Genomic DNA, 19769 nt, shown 5'->3' on the forward strand with positions numbered 1-19769 from the left:
AGGCACAGTCGCAGGGGGGCCATCAGGTGAGAAATTGGGGATCAACAGGGGTGAAGCTTAGAACCTCACCCCCACTGTTTTGAGAGAAATCTTCTGCATCCGTGGATGTTTTATTGCCCTTGTCTAGCTTGGATTAACACATAGTCTACAGGCACACACCTGATCATCTACATTTGCTCTCTTACAACACCTAACTATGTTTTGTACCTTTATCTTGCATCTACCTACCACTTCAGCATTTTATTAAAAATAATAATAATAATAATAATAAAGGGAGAAATGTGGGATCCACATATAAATCAAGTATAAAAATCAAACGAATATTCATATTTGACCTGATAGTTTATAGTTCATAATGCGTGATCAAAACCGAAAGTTTCTGTGATGACTGCCCTTGTACTGTTCACCATGTAAGAACTTATTCACTATGAAAGAATTCGTTCACCATGTAAGAACTTGTTCGTTGTGCTTCAGAAGATTGGAGACTGACGAGAATTAGGCTTGGGGTGGATTAATGATTGTGCATTGAGCATTGACTCCCCTATACAGAATTTTATTGTTGTTAACAACCATTTCATCAATAAATATGAGAGATGCCCTCTCAAAAAAAAACAACAACATAAATCCATATTTAAATGTTACTAATACAGCTATAAATACCAAATTATGATAATAGCAGGAAGTATATATGGCATTTCTAGAGAAAGCTTTAAAAAAAAAAAGTATCTCAGGAGAAACTGATACCTGGATTCGTTTTCCATTGTTGCTCTACCAAATTACCACAGATTTAGTGGCCTAAAACAACAGAAATTTATTATCTTACAGTTGTGTAGGTCAGAATCCCAAAACAGGTTTCACTGGACGAAACAGAGGTCAATAAGGCGGCTCTCCTTCTAGAGGCTCTAGAGGAGAACCTGGTTCCTTGCCTTTTCCAGCTTCTAGAAGCTGCCTTGGTCCACTCCTTGGTCCACGGCCTCTTCCCGCAACTTCAAAGCCAACAGGGCAGCACCTTCAAGTCTCTGATTCCGACTCTCCTACCTCCCTTCATAAAGACCCTTGTGTTTATATCGGGACCACTTGGATAATCCAGTTTAGTAATAATCATTATCATCATCATCTCCCATCTTAAGATCCGAATGACATCTGCAGACTCCCTTTTGCCATGGAAGGTAACAGACAAGTTCCCGAAATTAAGATGTGGACATCTTGGGGTGGGGAGAGAGCGGGGTGCATTATTCTGTCTACCACAGAACAGTGTTCATCAAATCATGCCTAACAACCACCACATTTTAATTTGATCCTGGCCTTACTCCAAGACTTCGACAAAATGACCTTTTCCAACTGGCCCAAAATCCTATTGTGCAGCTGAGAGTCCAGCTCTTTGACTTCAAGCCAGGTTGACAGCAAATGTTTGGCAGTTTCTACTAGCCTAAGCCCATCCACTCTAGGGCAGTTTGGCTGCACCAGGTGCTGCCTGATCCTGCCTCTCTGCCTGTGTGCCCCCCTTTCAGATAGGTGCTCCCCATCACCACCCCACTCCCATTTACAGCACTGAGGACTGGTTTCTGCCACAAAGAATGAGCTGAGTTAAGATGGGCAGCGAATTTGTTTTAATGTTCAAATGTTCTGTTAAGATACACAAGAATGCCCTTGCTTTTCTATTTGATTTTTTATTTATGCCTTCAGTTCATGAACTCCTTATTTTTTAAGTCTCCTTTACTCTGTTAACACTATTGCTAGATCTCTTGCTGAAGTATCATCCTGGTTTCTGACCTCCCACTTGGTCTGACTTCTGCAATCTCTGCTTATGCCAGCAGCTGGTTTCCTGACCCATTAGCAATGCCCACCCTTCCTGACTGCCCAGCTCTAGATGCCCATCACTGCATCCAGGCTGCTGCAACCCACTGTCTGTTCCCCTCATGCGGCTACTGGGATCTACCAGAGACTGCTGCCTGACCCATCCTGGCTGAGCCAGGCTGCCCACTGAAACGATTCCTCTCAGGCTTCAAACCCCTTCCACTGGAAGGATCCTCTCTCTGCTCAGTGGGAGGAGAGTCAAAGAGAAGGAAGGTAGCCCCAGGGGGACTGCATAGGTCTCTTCAACCCGGGTATGGAGAAACTGGCCCACTCAGGGATTTGCAATGCACACCTACATGTTAAAGCCACAATCTCCCACCACCCCAAAACATACCCATCTTCCCTCCCTGACACCTGCAGTGGAAGTCCTTATTTTTCTGAAACAACATTTACATTTTAATAGATATTCCAGCTTCTTACCACTGAGATAACTCCCTAGTGCACAATTATTTGTGATGGGTGAGAAGTTTTTGAAAATATAAATTCAAGGAGGACTAAAATAATGTGACTTTTTATGAAGAGAAGGCACCACTGGCCAGCCAGAATTGGATTTGACAGCTGTGAGGGCTGGAAGACATCAAGGCAGCCCCATCACCCTCTGCACACACCGTATACCACAGCCATGAGGCTGGCCTCTGGGCTGGGTGAGAGCCCATCTCTGCTCTCCCTGCAGCTTCACTCGATCACATGTCACAGACTTACTTGCAAGGCTAAGCAGTCCAGACCCTATGGGCAATGTAGGACTGGCTTCTGAAAGAACCACTAAAAAAGGAATTTTCTATTTCATTTGTTCTAAACAATGTAAGAAAACAGACATTATTCCTGTCTTCCTTCAATTGCCATCTAATATCAAGCAGAGGGCAGGTCCCATGGAGTTCCAGGTGTTTTCATTACTCAGTCTTAATGAGATGTTTCTGGCCAGAATAAAAGTGTGCTCCAACCTGGGACCCAAAGATTACTTTTATATGCTTCTTTGATTTCCAGGGAAGAAAACAAAGTTGGGAGTGAGTAAAAGGAAAGGTTGAGAGAAAGCTCAATTATATAATTGACTAATTTACAGTTCTGTACTGACTGCAATCACTTCTAACAAAATAAGGTTATTAATGAAGGTTTAAATTGCATCGTGACCAAAAGTCTACTTTCCTTCCCTTTTCTTACACCTTTATTACCCTAATTAATTTCTATCACAGAATTTTTAAAGGAACGTTGCTTTTCAAAATACCAAACCATCTTGTGGTATCTGCTAGATGTCTCTTGAGTATGTTCTACCTCTGCTGTTTGCAATGGGCTTAAAGTCTTTACTAAGGCCACCATGGCCTCCTCTTTATCAAAATGACAATGTATCAACCTATATGGAAACACACATATCCACAGACACACAGATATAAAAGCAGATGTATAGATAACCTGGAAGATGTAACCAAAATATAGACAGAACAGGGGCTCCAGCACCACTTATTAACTCTCAGGCCTTGGGCAGATTACTGAGTATCTCTAGACAGATGTGTCATCTATCATGAAGTTAATAATATTGAAATTGAGGCTAATAATATTCAATCACACAATAGAGTTTTTGTGATAATTAAGTGAGTAGATTCACAAAGAGCACTTACAACAGTGCTTGGCAAGTAAGTTCAACAAGACTTCTTATTGCTGATTTTAGTGGTGGTGTGATGGTAGATGCAACTGTTGTAAGAGTTTTAGCCTGTGTAGTTAGCAACAGAGTATGAGTAGTGGAACTACACATTTATAAAATTTACATTATTTTTGAAATACACTGTCCCACGGATATCATCCTCAAGATAAAGCCGAGATTAACTAAACCAAGTCCTTGTGTTAGAAACTTTATAGCATTGACTCCACAACTCACAAGAGCCCAAACACGTAGATACCTAGTCTCACTTCACAGATGAGAAAACAGAGCCCCCAACAGCCAAGCAAGTGCTCAAGGCCACACAACGGGCAGCGGTGGGCCCAGGGGTCCATCACTCAATGCATGTTCTCCTCCTGGCCAGCCTCTCTCCAAAGCTCAGCACTTCCCCTGCCTGGGCCTTCCAGGGAAGCCAGCAGGCCGGGATTCAGAGGCCTAGCTATTAAAAGATGAGGAAATGGAGGCAGACAGCCAGGAGGCAGGAACTTAGGAGCAGAATGCAAGCTGTGTGGGGGTGTTAGTGTGGGGTGGTATTGATGCTGGTGATGGTGACGGTGGTGGTGACAGTGGTGGTGATGGTGACGGTGGTGGTGGCAGTGGTGATAAGGTAGAGTAAATGCTGTGGCATAGGCCCCAGTGAGGAACAGCTTCTTCCAGGAAGAGCCAGCTAGGTTCTTCCAGTTGGCTTGGTAACAGCGACTCTCTAAGTCTGCCTGTGGCAAGTGATGATTACTCTTTTTCAGTTGAAAAGACCGTCAAACATTTTAAATTACAATTGTCAGTCGTGTGATGGTGTTTCATCATGTGAAATGATCTAAAGCTGCAAAGCATAAAGGCTTCTTTAAACAGCAAAGTAATGGCTCCCTGCAGAGAGCTGAACTTTACGCACAGAGCGGGGCTCTTTTCTTAGAGACAGTGGGAGGAAAATTAGCAAGGTTCCCCAGATCTAAGAAGAACACGGCCTCAGGACCACCCAGGACACACCCACCCTCACACACACCATCTTCGCAGGCCCCCTCAAACGTCAGTACGCAGTCTGCACACCTGAAGTGCCATCCCGGCCGGACAGAACCACCACGTGTCTGCTCTGACCTGTAATGCAACAAATTCCCACATGTTGTGCTAATGGGGGAGAGGTGAGGTGATGGGAATTTGAAGGGGGGAGAAGCAATCCCAGACTGCGTGCTGCACTGCCACTATGTTCATGGGCTTCTCTCACCCGACGGAAGTTACCAATGAGCAGCGAAATTGTCTATTTGTGGTTCCTTCCTCCTGTTCTTCCATAACCACTGAAGGTGCAAATGAGCCACAAATCTGCAAATGCCAGGCAGCAGGAGGAAAGAGAGTTACGGGAGCCCAAGATTCTGCCTTGGACCGTGCCAAGCCCCCCGAACCCCCAGACACTGGTGAGAGGAATGAAGAGGTGAGGGAAAGTGGGGAGCCTAGGGACTGCCAGGCACATGGGGCCAGAGGCTGGGAACAGGGAGAAGAAGGGCCAGTCGCAGGCACCGTATGTCACCTAGGGACCTGCTTCTGACCTACCCTTCTGTGACCACTTGTCTGCTTGTCTCAATTGCTCCATCTGCCCTACAGCTGCCAGGGGGTTCTGGATAACGGAGGCGCCTGGACTCCAGGTCCGGAGCAGTCCCACCCCACCGCATGCCTCAGCAGAGACGAATGGTCTGTAGGATTTTCTGAAAGCTTCAAGCACTAGAACAACCCTTTTCCCACCCCACCCTCTGCTCCAGCACTGCGAACCTTTGTGGAATAATTAAATCAAGACAAACAAGGAAGGAGGCCTTCATTCAACAAATGTTTACTGGGCACCTACTGTGAGCCAGGAAGTGTGCTAAGAACCAGGAATACTGCTGTGAAGAAGTCAAAGAGGAAGTGAGAGACCACACACAGGAACCCTCAGGTGGTATGAAATCTAGGAGTGCCGGGTGATGGGTCACCCTCCCGGGGGCACCTGCCCAGTTCTATAGAAGCAAAACCATAAGGAAAGATTTCCTGGTCATGCCTGCCCCCACCCACCGCTGTTCTCAAGACCCAACTGACTACACACATCAGTCGGCCAACTCCATTTCCAGCATCCTCAGGGCAGGGCCGGGTGGTGAGGCAGGAGGAGGAAGTAGATATGGGCCCCAGTGGGTCGGGGTAGGGGCAGGGGAGATAGATAAGGACTCTGCATCCTCTCAGGAGCTACTGGAGGAAGAGGCTAACCTAAGCATCTAGGCAGCACTGGCCCCTCTGCCCACCTCCCAATGGGGCCACCTGTCCCCTCAGCTGGCTCAGACTCTTGGTCTCCTGACGTCCCTTTCCCCTCCCTTATCCAGGCTGCCCCTCTGAAGCAGCCGTGATGACATGGCTTGCATCAGAATCACCCAGGCTGTGCTAACCAAGCAGTTCATGTCATTGTCTGCTACTGATTCAGCAGCCCTGGGAGAAACTGCAGGCTCCTCACGGGAGGCAAAGATAAAGGAGGAACAAAAGGGCTTCCAGACTGTTTGCGTTCTTGCCCCTCGTTGGACCTGCCCTGGATTGGGAACAATTTTCCAAATCTTTACCAGCTGCCTGGCAGCTTGCCACAGATCAATAAGTCTTCTTCAGGGCTCCAACTTGCAAAAATATTTACTGTACATAATTTAATAGAACCCTCTCCTGGCTAAGGAGCTGACACTTCTAATTACCTGGAACAAGTGCTCTCCTCCTATAGGACACGGCATGCACGTGGCTTGGCATGCCAACTACATGCATTTCCCAAGGCTCTGCACAATTGATTTGAAAAGAGAAAGGTTCCTAGGACGGTGACCTCCATGTGGGGTAGCTGGGGATAGGCAGCCACAGATTTAATGTGATTTTTTCCCCAGGAGAAATTTCAACATGCTGCTCCTCTCTTCCCATTGCTTTCTCCTCTACTCCCTTTAATACATTTCCACATGCTCAAATACAGACAAAGCTTTTACCATTTCCAAGGAATTACGTTGTGCATTTTCTTTGGGATTCTGCCTGGGGCAGCTGGCTCCCAGGTATTCATCTTCTTCAGGTCCCAAGGACACATGACTGAGAGTGTCTGATCTGGAACTAACCACAGCAAAGATAATCATAATAGCCAGGATCTTTTGTGGGTCAAACATGGTAACAGTCTCTTAATACGTTTTATTTCTAAGCTGCATAATAACAAGCCTACGTAGAGGTGTTGCTATGCCCATTTTTCAGATGAGAAAACAGAGGTTCCAAGATATTATGTAATTAACCCAAGGTCACCTACCAACAAGCTGCTGAGCCAGGACTGAAACACTCATCGGTGTGACTGAAATCCTGTACTGCATGTAAAGCTTGTCCCAAGGGTCCCACACATTCTCAGATAAGCTCCAGAAATCTGTCCCAGTTTCTGTCCTGGGGCTGTGTGGAGTTAGGGAGAACAGATCTGGAGACTGGCCTCCTCGCCTCTTGCGGCCTGCTTCTGCTGGGCTCTGCTCCCCCTCCAACCCTCCTCTTCCCGGGCCCTGGGAGGATGTCCACCCTCCCACCCAGCGCAGCAGATGAGGCCTGGGCCCAGCCTCCATCGGGCTCTGGCCTAGCGTGGTCGGAAGCCCCATCTGTAAAGTAGACGTCTCTCTCAAATGCTAATTCATTTCCTTTGGCACCTCAGACAAAAGCAATCCCCTGGCAATCATATTTTGCATAACACCTAAAAATTTGTGGGTGTACAATAAATATTCAGTTCCTAACAACCATTCCCACACTTGCTAATAATTGTGTAGGCGCATTTGGTTTCATAGGCAGGAAAGCCAAATAACACATTGCTGAGGCCAGAAAGGGAATGATTAACCCAAAGTTACTGTATCTGCCTGTGACAAGGGCTGCTGGGCAAGCATGGAGTGGGAGACTGGAAACCTCATACCTACACAAATCATAAGTGGCACCAGAGTGGCTAAGGCCCACCAACTAATATGCAGTTGAGCCCTTAGAATGTTCGTGTACAATGGTGTTTTCAACACCACATAATTTTAGAGCTGTATATTTAACTGAGATGCTACTGGGATCCAGAAAAAGTAGATGTTCGTTCTGGGCCACCCCTAGGGGTTGCTGTGCCCTAGAAGCAGTGGAGGGATAGAGAGGATATGATGGTAAAGACACTTGGAAAATTTCATTAAAATGGTGGATTCAAAATGAATGGAGACAATTCTTCAGCCAAGAGCTCTTTGGTGCTCACCAAGGTGGCTCGCCCCTGTCACCTACTAAAACTGTATCACCCAGCAAGGGGAAAATGAGCAGCAAAGCACCAATATCTATCAGTTCTCAAAATGATCAATGAAGGACGTGGGTTGTTTAGCATGGATTTTAATTTACAACATCCACTACAAGTGAGAAAGCACTAGAGAGACCTGACACGTTTGCATATTCCAGGTGAGATGGGCAATAGATACCGCTCTGTAGGGAAGGACAGAATTGCAGGTGGGAGACAAACTGACATGCATTTCTCAACATATCAACCATCACCCTCCCCCCCGCCACGCACACACTGTTGCCTCCTATTATTTGAAACGAATGTCTAGAAGAGATGCTTGAAAAACTTCACAGACATTCAGGTGACATACATGTATAACTCTAACTTGATGATACCTTCCTGAGGGGAGCTGGAGGGATGAAGGGGGAAGAGAACTCGGGCATAGGGAAGGGAGAGAATAAAAGCACAGGAAAGGAGCAGCTCCCCAGGCTAGGCAGGTGTGTGTGTCACACGTGTGTGTGTCAGTGTCTGTGGGAACCACAGGACGGTAACAGCAGCCGGATGAGGGTGGTGGGCCTACAGGGGATTTTCTTCCTTTTTGTTCATGGGTATGTTATAATTTTTGACATGTAATGTAGTATTTTGGCATTTAAAAGGATGGGAGATTTTAAATATTTGGAATGTGAATTGGGATAATGGATACCTGAATTATATATTTATGAACAAAACTTCATAAAGATTTGGAAGAGTCTTGGATCTTGAGCAGCAACACAGATTATTCAGAACCACGAGTCTGGTTAGAATGACTTGGAACAACAGATGTGAAGGTTGGAGCTGTGCAGATGCAGAGTCACCGCCAGGAGGTCATCCCCAGGCTCGAAGTGTCCTGAGAACATGGGGAACAGCCTGTTGAGGGGACACAACCTCCCGGGGAAGCCTCCAAAGGGAGCAACAGGAGCTCCTGAATAAGACAATGACGGGTCAGACCACTGGGAACAGGCACAGAATGAGTTACAGACCAGGAGACCACCAAGAAAATCTCAAAGTACACCAACTGGTCCAAAGTGCTCCCCCTTTTCTAAGGGTGAGCAAACGGATCTTCAGTGTCCTCTTTCCCCCCAGCATCACCCACTGAAACTGTTTTCACCAAAGTTACGTGACTTCCTTGACCTTGCTTCCATGTCCAACTCCACTCCCCATTTCTCTCCTTCCCTTTGCAGTAAAGCTCGTTCAAGAGGTATCTGTCATCATTGTACCTAACTTCTCATCACCGGCTCTCCTGAAACCAGCCCAATCGATTTTTGCTCCACCTCCCCAAACCTGTTCCCGGCGAGCTCGCCCTTGCACTCCATGCTCTACCCCCAGCCCCACCCCACGCCACTCGACCCAGCAGCCATGACCTTTCTGAATGAGAAATCCAATCACGGTTCTCTTTCGTCTTGACCCAGCAGCAGCATTCGTCACATCCCTCATTTCTTCCCCGTGGGTAATTCACACGGCTTTCAAGGGTCACACTGTCAGGTTACTACTAAAAGCTACAGCTTTTCCATCTACTTTGCTGCTTCCTCCTCATCAACTTGACCTTCTAACGTTGGAGTGACCCAGGAGTCAGCCTGACTCTTCCTTCTTCTACTTACATTTACTCTCTTGGTGATTCTTGGTGATATCATCTAGTCTATGGCTTTAGATACCATCTATCTGCCAGGGACTTAAAATTTATGTCTCCAGTCCCTCCCTTACATTGAAGGCAAGACTATAATCCTCTGGCTTACTTAGTATCTCCACTTGGATATAGGAACACATCCAACACCTCCCCCATAAATCTAACTCCTTCTGTCTTTTCCATCGCAGTTTATGGCAACTCAGCCTTTCAGTTGCTCAGGTCAAAAAGTCTTGGAGCCATCCTCGGTTTTTCTTTCTCTAACACCTCATGTCTAAGTCTCTCAGGAATCCTGTTGGCTTCAACCTTCAGAAATCAAGACAGAATTTGACTACCTCTTGCAACCTCCACTGCTACCTTCCTGGTCAAATCCTACCTCCTCTAGCCAGGGATGCTGCAACAGCTGCTCCCTCTGCTACTGTCCTCTTCCCACTTCCAGGATACATATTCAACCCAGAAGCCAGAGTGATCTTGTTAAAGTTAGACGGTAACATCCTTCTTTCTAAAACTTCCCATTGGAGAGTTGCAAATCCATCAGTTTCTTTTTATCTACACTTCATTTCTACCTTCAGGTCCTTCTGTGTCAACCCCGCAAACCCCACATCACTCTCTACCCAGCAGCCATGACCTTTCTGAATGAGAAATCCAATCATGGTACTCTCTAATTAAAAGCTCTTCTGTGGGGTCCTGTTGACCTCAGGATACAGTTTGAAGTTTCTCAGGCTTACCGTGGCTTTCTCAGGAGCTCAGTCCACCTCCCCTTTCCTGGGCAGCGGCAGTCCTAGTGTATCTCCTGCTGCGGGCCTTGGTGAGCGCATTCCACTACCACTGATTCCATGCAGTCTGTATTATTTACCTGTCATTAGCATACTTCCTGAAGAGTTACCCTCTTTGTGCGACTTTGATCTCCCTAACCAGATTTTTTTTGTGAGCTGGAATCCCATCTCCTGTTTTATTTTCTGTTCCTTTATCAGCTTCTTGATAATAGCAGGTCACTTGCTCCTTCTTTAATTAGTGGAGAAGAACAGACTGTGTAGTGTGTGTAAAGGGATGCTTAGCAAGTATTTCTGGGCCATGGGTTGATTTCCTTTCCCAGCACATCTGCAGTGGCTATTATAAAATGTTCTGTAGAATGGTTGATGTACTAGTAGTTTGGTACAACTCGTTTTTCAATTCTGTTGAACAAGAACAAATGACTTCAGCTGAATATGTTGCAATGACAGGAAAGCTTTATTCCCTGGAACAAGAATAAAAGGCAGCTCTGCTGACCTGATAAGTATCAGGACAAAAGGATGATGATTTGATACAGTGGTTCAACAGACTGGACACTGGCTCGTAGGATCTGCTACCCAGTCAAGGGAGAGATTGGCAGGGAGGACAGCAACACAGAGACCAGGCTAGCCAGAGCCCCAGCTTTCCTCTTCTCACCTTACATGGTGGGTGCCCCAAATCCCGCCCACATTTTTACGCATCTGAACCCCTGGTAGGGGTGGGGCGACAGTTTGAGAGGTGATGTTACGTCACTCCTTTACCGCAGCCCATTTTAACAAAACCCCATGCAGTCTTTTACTAGACACTTTGGTCAGACTGGTTGAAGGATAGTAACAAACGCTGCATGCCCTTGGGGAGTTTTAGAACACCCATGTCAAGGCCTCAAGTTCCCCTTCCCGTCCAAGACTTGGGGGTTGACTCTATAGGCATAAAAGCAGTAAACCTAAACACAGCATAGATTTGCGGGAGGTGGGGGAATATATTAACATATGAAGAGGGCCAATCAGGGAAGTACAACATGTCAAAATGATCTGAGGATCATGAGACCGATGCTAACCATTACTTTCCTGAGTCACCCTGACCCAGGTACGGCAACTCTCTGGGCCTCATCTGTAGAAACGAGGAGTTGGAAATAGAGCCGATATTATAACAGCTGGTCTTCAAAGACCTCTGCAGGTCAGTGGGCCTAGGATTTGTTTTAAGAAAAGGAAAATGAAAGGCATCTTTGCTCTGGACCATTTGAACTGGGGATGGTAAATGACAATGGCCAGGCTCCTCGGCCCACGTCAGAGAAGATTCACAACAGCAGCTTCAACCTCTTCTCCAGGGCAGAATAAGACCTGTATGCCAGCTGTTGCAGCAGGACACAGTGAAAGGGGAAGACAGCCATTTGTAAGCCAGGACTCGAGGACTCACAGGATGTGGGCAACATGTCTCCTTTTATTCCTGGTTTGCCCCCAGAGACCTCGAGTGGCCAGTCATACCCTCAGTGGCCCAGGAGTCTCATCTCCTAGGCCAGAGCTCTTCCCACCATATGATGGTGACATTTATGGGCTTGGAACTCCCTCCTTCAGCTACTAGCCTCCCCTGAGGAGCAGGAGTGGGAAGAATCCCATTTGTTTCTACTCCTATCAGCAGATGCTGCGTCTCACAGACCCTTCTCAGATTCTCCCCATCAGAGAAGGTACTAAATATGAGATACCACCCGTGTGAAGTTTGGACAGAATCCCAACCCTCCATTTCTCTCCAAAGCTACAGTAACTCTGCCTATGCCTGCAGGAGCGAAGTAAAGACCAGAAAGGAAAATACATTCATTCTCTCTCAGGAGCCAACCTCACTCCTTCTTCGTTACTTGTGAAATAGAAGTGTGTCAATTAAGACCTTCAATTGCACACTCACGAATGAGGTCCAAAGTTAAGATGCAAGGTTAACTGGTCATCCTTGAAGGATTCAATCTTCCACTTCCCAAGCTGGCTGAATGCTCAGGATCTGTGGCAGGAATGCACAAGGTAGGCGAACATAGATGATTTGAAACAGTCTTTCGCAGAGTGTTATTGGCATTCATTTAGCGATCATGCTGAATTACATACACTCTACTTTATAAGGGTGTGGTGCTTCTTTAGAAATTGTTTTCTACTAGAACTTTAGAAGATACCCCTACAGATACTTTATTTTTTAATGTGCACCAACATTTTGCCCCAATTACATCCATTATTTACCACATATAAGTCTCCTATAAACTCCATGACATAGACTGCAGGCTAACTTATCTCAATTTCATAGACCACATCATATATATCCTATGCCAGTCTCATTTTCTCTATTCCTTTTTCAACTGCAAATGCATGAAAGATGCCAAGTAATAAACCACCAGTGGTGATAAAATATAATTTAAGATCACTCCCTGAAAGACACTGAGATTCTTAAAGCGCCCTTCCAGTATGCTGCATTAACAATTAGATGTCAGAGCAGGAGGAGGAGTTAAAGATACGGGGTATCAGATCACCACTAAAATCTGAGCCTTTGAATAAAATAAATACGGTTTTCTTTAAAAGACCAAAATATTAAAGCACATGGCCTAAAATGGTGATTTTATCCTAGAGCCACATTATATATTGTCATGGCAAACAGCAAATCCTAACGCAACCCCGTGCTACACACAGACTAACTGGAAGAGGCCAAGTTCAAAGAACCAAGTTCTTCATGGCATTTTTTAGGGTCAGTGGCATTGAACATGTGATCAGTTGGGAAATGAGAGCTCCTCAAGCTGCAACGAGAACAATGGCATCTCTGGGAACATCCCTGAGAGGAAAACTAGGCTGGCCATATGCATGGCCGGCACTGCTCTATACCGGGTCCACAAGTCCCTGGGAATCACCTGAAAGAGCAGGAAACTGGGATCCCATCCTTTATGGTCATGAGTGCACATGATGGAGAGTGATGCCTCAAGTGCAGGAAACTCACATCTACTTCTGTCCCTCCACTCCCCTCCAGCTTCCAGCAGGGAAAGAGAAGGTATCAAAATTGTAAAGCAAATCAATCTTCTCCTCCCTCTCCTTCCAGCACCTTCTCCATCATCCTCAACCTCCCTTCCATGCTCCACCCCCAAAGCTGTGTCTTCACTTAGGATCTTGCAGGTCATTGTGAGCTTTATCGGGAAGTCAAAGGCTACAGACACTGCATCCTCTTTTCCCCCCAAAGGGATCTGAATATGTACATTATGCATTTGTCCAAACCTACAGAATGTACAACACCCACAGTGAGCCCTCATGTAAACTACAGAGACTGGGTGATGATGACATGTCATTGTAGGTCTGATGACTGGAACAAATGCACCAGTCTGGGGCAGAATGTCAATAGTGGGGGACACTGTTTGGGGTGGGGGTATGCAGAGACAGGGTGCATACAGGAGCTCTACCAATTTTGCTTTGAACCTAAAACTGCTCTCAAGAATACAGCTTATTACTTTTTTAACGTAGTAAAAAAAAAACAGGCGGCAGGGGGACTTGATTAAAATTTTCCTTACTCTTTGCTCAACATTTTCCACTGGTAAATCTGTCTTTCCCATGATGGGATATTTCTGGGTGGAAAACTGCATGAACTCCATCTTTATAAAAAGAGGCCACCTCCTACCCAATGTAGGAATAGTTAGAACATTTTTAAAAAGTGTCTCAGTCAGGAAAGTCTGGAGGAGACCCAGGAAACAATGGCACAGAAAACAGAACGCGGGAGGACCCAGGATTTCACTGTATGGTCTAGCGTTGTATTGCCCAACGCGGTAGTCCCGGGCACCTGTGGCTATTTAAATTCAAATGGACAAATAAACTGAATTCAAATGTCAGCTACACTGGCCACATTTCAAGGGCTCAGGAGATACATGTGGCTCATGTGTTGACAGCACAGATACAGAACATTTCTGTCACTGCAGAAAGTGCTCCTGGGCAGCACGAGACTAGGGTAGGGTTCACAAGCTTTTTCTGTAAAAAGTTAAAGTGAACATTTTAGTCTTCGTGGGCCAAACAAATGGTCTCTGTCAAACCTACTCAACATTGCCTGGGTAGTGTGAAAACAGCTATAGGCAATATGTAAATGAATGGGCATGGCTGTGTTCCTCTAAAACTTTACTTACAAAAATGGGAGGTGGTCTGCAGGCTGATTTTGTCAAGCCCTGTCTAGAGGAACCATTCCCGATCTAGATCCCAAATCTAACATTTGACTCCCAAGAAGTCTGGAGTTACTTCAGGGCATCCACCCAAGGGCACCACAAGCAAGAGTGAAGACTAACTAAATGGTATGTCTGGCATATACCTGGACCTTTATTTATCAGGACACCTCTGTGTTATCATGGCTGATAAAATACAAACCCATATAAAATCATTTCAAAGGAACATTTGTCATCGTCTATTATTCTAAAGAAATGAATCATGAATTTTAGATCTTTTGTTATGTTTCTCTAATACAAGTAATGCAGGTTTGGTTTTAAAAAATGAGAGCAAGATTGAAGAAAAAAAGAAAGAAAAGGGAATTAGTCTGAGTCTCTACTCAGGAGATTTTTTAAGCATTGTTAAAAAATACATAGAAATACATGATTCCTTTGTTCATGGCTATATTCCTTGACCTAGAGCAGTCCTAAATGTGTGATAGGTACAAATGAAAAAAGTGACTAATTATTACAAAAATAGGAGTGTTCATGAAAGGACTTTGGGAATTCAATAAACCTTACTACATTTGTAATGCCAGTTGTACGTAAGAGTTTCTGAAGTGATCTACAGTTTTCACCGGATCATCAAAGGTGTCTGCGACCTAAAAAGGTGAAGAACCTCTTAGTCATCCCCAGGACTGACCTACAGGCCCTTACATTTCTGTCCATCAATCACGGAGCTCCCTAAAGTAAAGCAGACATTATTTTCCAGGGCAGTCTTCTGTCTCTAACCAAAGTCATCTATCTGAATCCAAACCATCCCTGGTAGAAAAGCTGCTGGGTTTAAACATAATTCACTCGAGAAAAATGGGGAAAGGGCATGGATCCAGCATGTAGAAAAGGATGCCCCTGTGGCCTTCCCAGTGAGGTAGGGAAGGGGCATGGGACAAGCATCATGATTAACTTTTCCTGCCTATGATTAAAAATGCTGCAATATAAATAGTATCATAAGAACAGGAGGGACTCCATCTTAAGGCTAAGATTCCATTTTAACCAGGGAGTTAGGATGTAAGATTCCTAACATATTTTATGATAATTAGCCAACAACAAACCCTGTCTTAAGGTAGGGCAGGCAGTCCTAAATGGTATGTTCCCACTGCTTGAGGGCAACCACTGTCATGGAGAGGAACAGGATCAACAAATTCCTTGTGTTAAGGTTATCTTGCAGAATATCTAGAGGACAGTCTAGGATGATGACACAATGTCTCTCACAGGAGGGAGACATCATGAGACCACAGTCAAGCCTGCCCAGGACCTTTGCCCCATTCCTGAAAGCCTTAAAAGATAGAATCCTAAACCCTAAAGGGCATCTCCTCTCTGAGGTTGCCACACTCCTGTTTCTTAGACTGTGTACTTTTTGCTTTAAATAAAGACTTTCTCTCTGCTCAACTTACTGCATTTTGTCTTTGCGCTCTTGCAGTGGTAAGCGTCTTTGTTACTTTACTATTTCATTCAATTTTGTAGACTTAAGGACAAGTCTTCACTCTCTCTGTCCTACTTCAGACAAGTAAGTAGGGAAGGGCTACTGAGATCTCTGATTTGGGCCTGCAAGTTCTCCCCATCCTAATGACCCAGACAGAACTGCAGCTGTACAATCATGCTCTTTAGCGGCCTGCCCGAAAACCGCCTTTCTTTGCTTTGGGAAGTTCTCAGAACATAATCTCCCTCCACCCAGTGCTCTGCGGCTCCCCCAAATCCTGGGGTGGTGGTGGTGGTGGCTTAGATTCCATGCTGTGCAGATTCAAGCAGACAGTGGATGCCTGGTGACCCTGGCCTCAGGGGCTGGCCAGGGGTTGGCCCTACACTGAGTGTTCTTTGCTCCCTGCTGCCATGTGCATGGCTGCTGCCATTCACCGCCATTCTCTCTGTAATGAATTCCGTCTTTAGCTACACTCGTCTGAACTACTCGAGAATTCTCTTTTGTTCAGACTCAAGAACCCTCCCCATCCAGGCTGTGGCTGCACCTACTGCGCAGAGAGAGACCTCCCCAGAGGCAGCTGCCAGACACCATCAAGAAGTTCAGGCTTGTTTCACTTCTGTGGAGCCTGCCAGTTCAGCAGGCTTGAGCATCATCCTAATGAAGTCAGACCATTAGCTCAATCCCTACAAGGACCAGCTAAGACTGAGGTGCCCCCATGGGCACGCCTAAGGTCAAGCAGCAAATGCCTCTCCGGGGGGGCTGCCTCTCCAGGGGCTGAGCCCCTGGGGACACCTTCACAGCCGGTGTGCACCTGAGATGGGGGAGTGAGGCCCAGCACTGTGTTACTTTTTGTCAACAATGAAAAGTTAACACAGAAACGCAGGGAAGTTTTCTTTCTCAAGATGCTTTTATAATCTGGGGGGAAATGACTTGCGATTTATAGAACCCATTTAGAGTTCTCTCAGGCGTTTTACCTGCATCTGTTGCCGAATGATGCAAGTTTTAGCCTCCTTTTCTGAATCTTCACAATATAATACCGTCAAATCAGTGCCATTAGTTGTGAAGACTAAAGGGCTTTCTGATGCCTAATGAAACCTTTAGGAAAGCAGGCTCCTGAGGAGCACGTCTATTTTTAGATCATGCATTTTCTAATGGGCCTCCCTCTCTTATCACTGAGAGCCCAGGTAGGAGGCAGGAATTTTTTGCTTCTGAGAAAATGATCACCTGCCCCGCCTCCTTCTTCTCCACCTGGAGTTCTAAACCAATTCTGACATCCTAATACGTCTAAGCACAACCACTATGCTGTCCCAAAAAGAGGATTATGACTTCAAAACAAGATGCAGTGAAGAGCTAATCATTGTTCAGAAACAAAAGGCCCTGTTTGTATGCAAATGGACATAGTTATAAAGAGTCTGCAGAGATAATGACCAAAAATGTAATCTATGATAAACAGATTTATGGCAAACACAAGCTGTGTACTTCCCAACTCACACATACAAAATGTGGCTGAAGATTCTTTAAAGGGATGTTAATGCCTTGACTCAAAACTATGATGAGAAAATCCCCGAAAACCCAGAGTTGTGTTTCTCAAAATCGGGGAGCCGGTCTGGGCCTCAAATGAGACACAGCTGTGAACAGAACACATTCAAAGGCATACTGCATGTCACATGGCCATGAGTCAGAAGCTCAGCTCCTGACCCCTCTCTCCACTGCCTTTGCAGACGTACATGGAGCATTTGTCCTCTCCATCCTCAGCTCATGGCCACTCCATCTTCAGTCGCTTGGGTCAAAAGCCCTGAAATCACTCTCTTACAGTCACCCCACATCTAATCTGTCAGCAGATCTTGTTGGGTCAAAGTACATCCTAAGCCCTACTACTTTGAACCATCTCCCCTGCCGCCACCCTAACCCAAACCACTACCATAAGCAACCTGGAATATTTAAGCAGCCTGGACTATTAAACTGACTCTGTGCCTCAGATTTTGCCCTGCCTTCAGGCTATGACCTATTAACATATAACTCATATCATATCACACCTCTGATCAGAACTCCCAATGGCTTCCCTCCCAGGAACCAAGACATCTGCCTCCTCCCTACCTCTCTATGTCACCTCCCACTAAGCTCCCCTTCACTTACTCTAATCCAAGTTCATGACCTCCAGGGAGTTTCTTGATCATGCCTGCACCTTGAAGCCTCAGGGCCTTTGCACTTACTGGGGCTTAGCACTTACCACTACCCTTCAATATTTCATTTATTTATCTTGCTCAGCATCTGTGTCTCACAATGAGTGTAAGTTCCTTAAGGGCAGGTTTTGTCTCTTCTGCTCACTAGTGAATCACCGCTATAGTGCCAAGCCCAGTGTATGAAAGAACACCAAAAATACAGTAATTGGCATTCTAACTGTTAATCACAAGTTAAAAACAAAATATAATTGGAAAAAAATAGAAGTGGCCTAAATGCTTATGAATATGGAATTGGTTAGGTAAATGATGATAGAGCCATAAGAAGATATACTATACAGCCCTTAAAAATAATGATATAGAAGTTATGAATATGAAAGAATCACAACTTAGTAAGTCAAAAAAGAACTGCAAAACTGTATAGTATTATCCCAGTGGAAAATATTATATAGGTATTATATGTGTCTGTATCACTGTGGGTAAAACTGTACTATCTCCAGAAAATCTCGCCGGCTTTAGTGCATCTGCATATCAACAGGCATTCCTCAGGGGTGGATAAAATAGTTAATCTTCATATCAATGGGTAATTACCGGGGCAACCAAGGACTTATTTGAACCGGAGAGGTTAGGGGGAGGTCTTGTTTGCTTCTGCCCGAATAGGAGGGAGAGATGGCCCTGGCCTGCAGTTTGTAAGCAATAAATGGGTTTTAAACTTTATTTCTCCCTTTGACTGATTTTGGTTGTAGAGGTATTTTGTCCTGGGATTTCCTCTCTCCAGAGTAACATCTGGTGGTAGTCGACAGGGTCTCTGAACCCGAAATCTGTCAAAATGGGTTTGACCTATTGGAGGGCTGCCCCTAGAGATGGTGGAGAGATGCCCAGAGCTGCCCTGTGGATGGTGGGGAGACCCCAGTGGATGCAGCAGCAGAGGGTGCAGCTTCACTTGTTATTATCCCACCAGCTGTGGGACTTCCAATTTGGAAGCCCCTAGTGGGGAACAGGTCTAGGGTAAAGTACCTCCTAGAGGGGTAGGGCCTTCCCCAGAATTGGGGAACAGTGGTAACAGTGGAAGCTGCAGAATCAGTCCTCTGTGAGTTGGAAGACTGCTTGGAGACCCTAGAGGGCTGTGTAGCAGCTGGCATTGTAGGGTTTCTTTTCATAGAGATAGTGGAAAATGTTATACAGGAAAAAGAGAAGTTTGAGAGGATTAAAGAGAGAGAGGGTCTTAGGCGGGAGAGAGACACACTTCAGCATCGCTTGGAGGAGCTGGGTGATAACCTATGGGATGCCGTTAAAGATGAGAGAGTTACTGAAAAGACAGGTCACACTCCTAGAAGATTCTGCAAGTGGGGTAGGCAGCAGGAAAAGCCACACTGCGGGAGGCCATGGGGAGGAAAGAGTGGTGCCTTCAGCCCCAAAGATGGAAGAGGAGCCAGGGGAGAAGAGGAGGAGGTGGGGCCATGGGCTGATCTGCTACCGAGGCCACGGCCCCAGGTAACATCCTTGCCTGTTTTGAAGGCCCACCTGGCTGTAATTAAGAAAATAAGAGTGAAACAACCGTGGGCTCCTCAGGAGGAGAAGCCGCCCCTCCCCAGGTTGTGGAGCACTCCCACCGATACCCAGGATGAGCTGGTGGCATCTCTGGGATAAGGGGGTGGAAAACGTTGTTGTGTCAGGTACTGAGATGAGCAGAATGGCTTCCCTGATGACTCACCCTTCCCTCCAGCTGCGGTTGCAAAATGCCTGTCACGCCTCAGGGAATAAGACACTTCTGGAATGGCTGACAGCTGCCATC

General features: G+C 45.8%; 1 protein-coding gene across 1 annotated transcript in view; it reads right to left on the bottom strand.

The window, feature by feature from the left end:
- TMEM178B (transmembrane protein 178B) overlaps positions 1-19769 on the bottom strand; it is a 355371-nt gene that overhangs the window by 125098 nt on the left and 210504 nt on the right. The gene's annotated exons all lie outside the window — the stretch shown is intronic.

Source organism: Manis javanica, chromosome 6, assembly GCF_040802235.1.
Source record: "Manis javanica isolate MJ-LG chromosome 6, MJ_LKY, whole genome shotgun sequence".
NCBI lineage: Eukaryota > Metazoa > Chordata > Mammalia > Pholidota > Manidae > Manis > Manis javanica.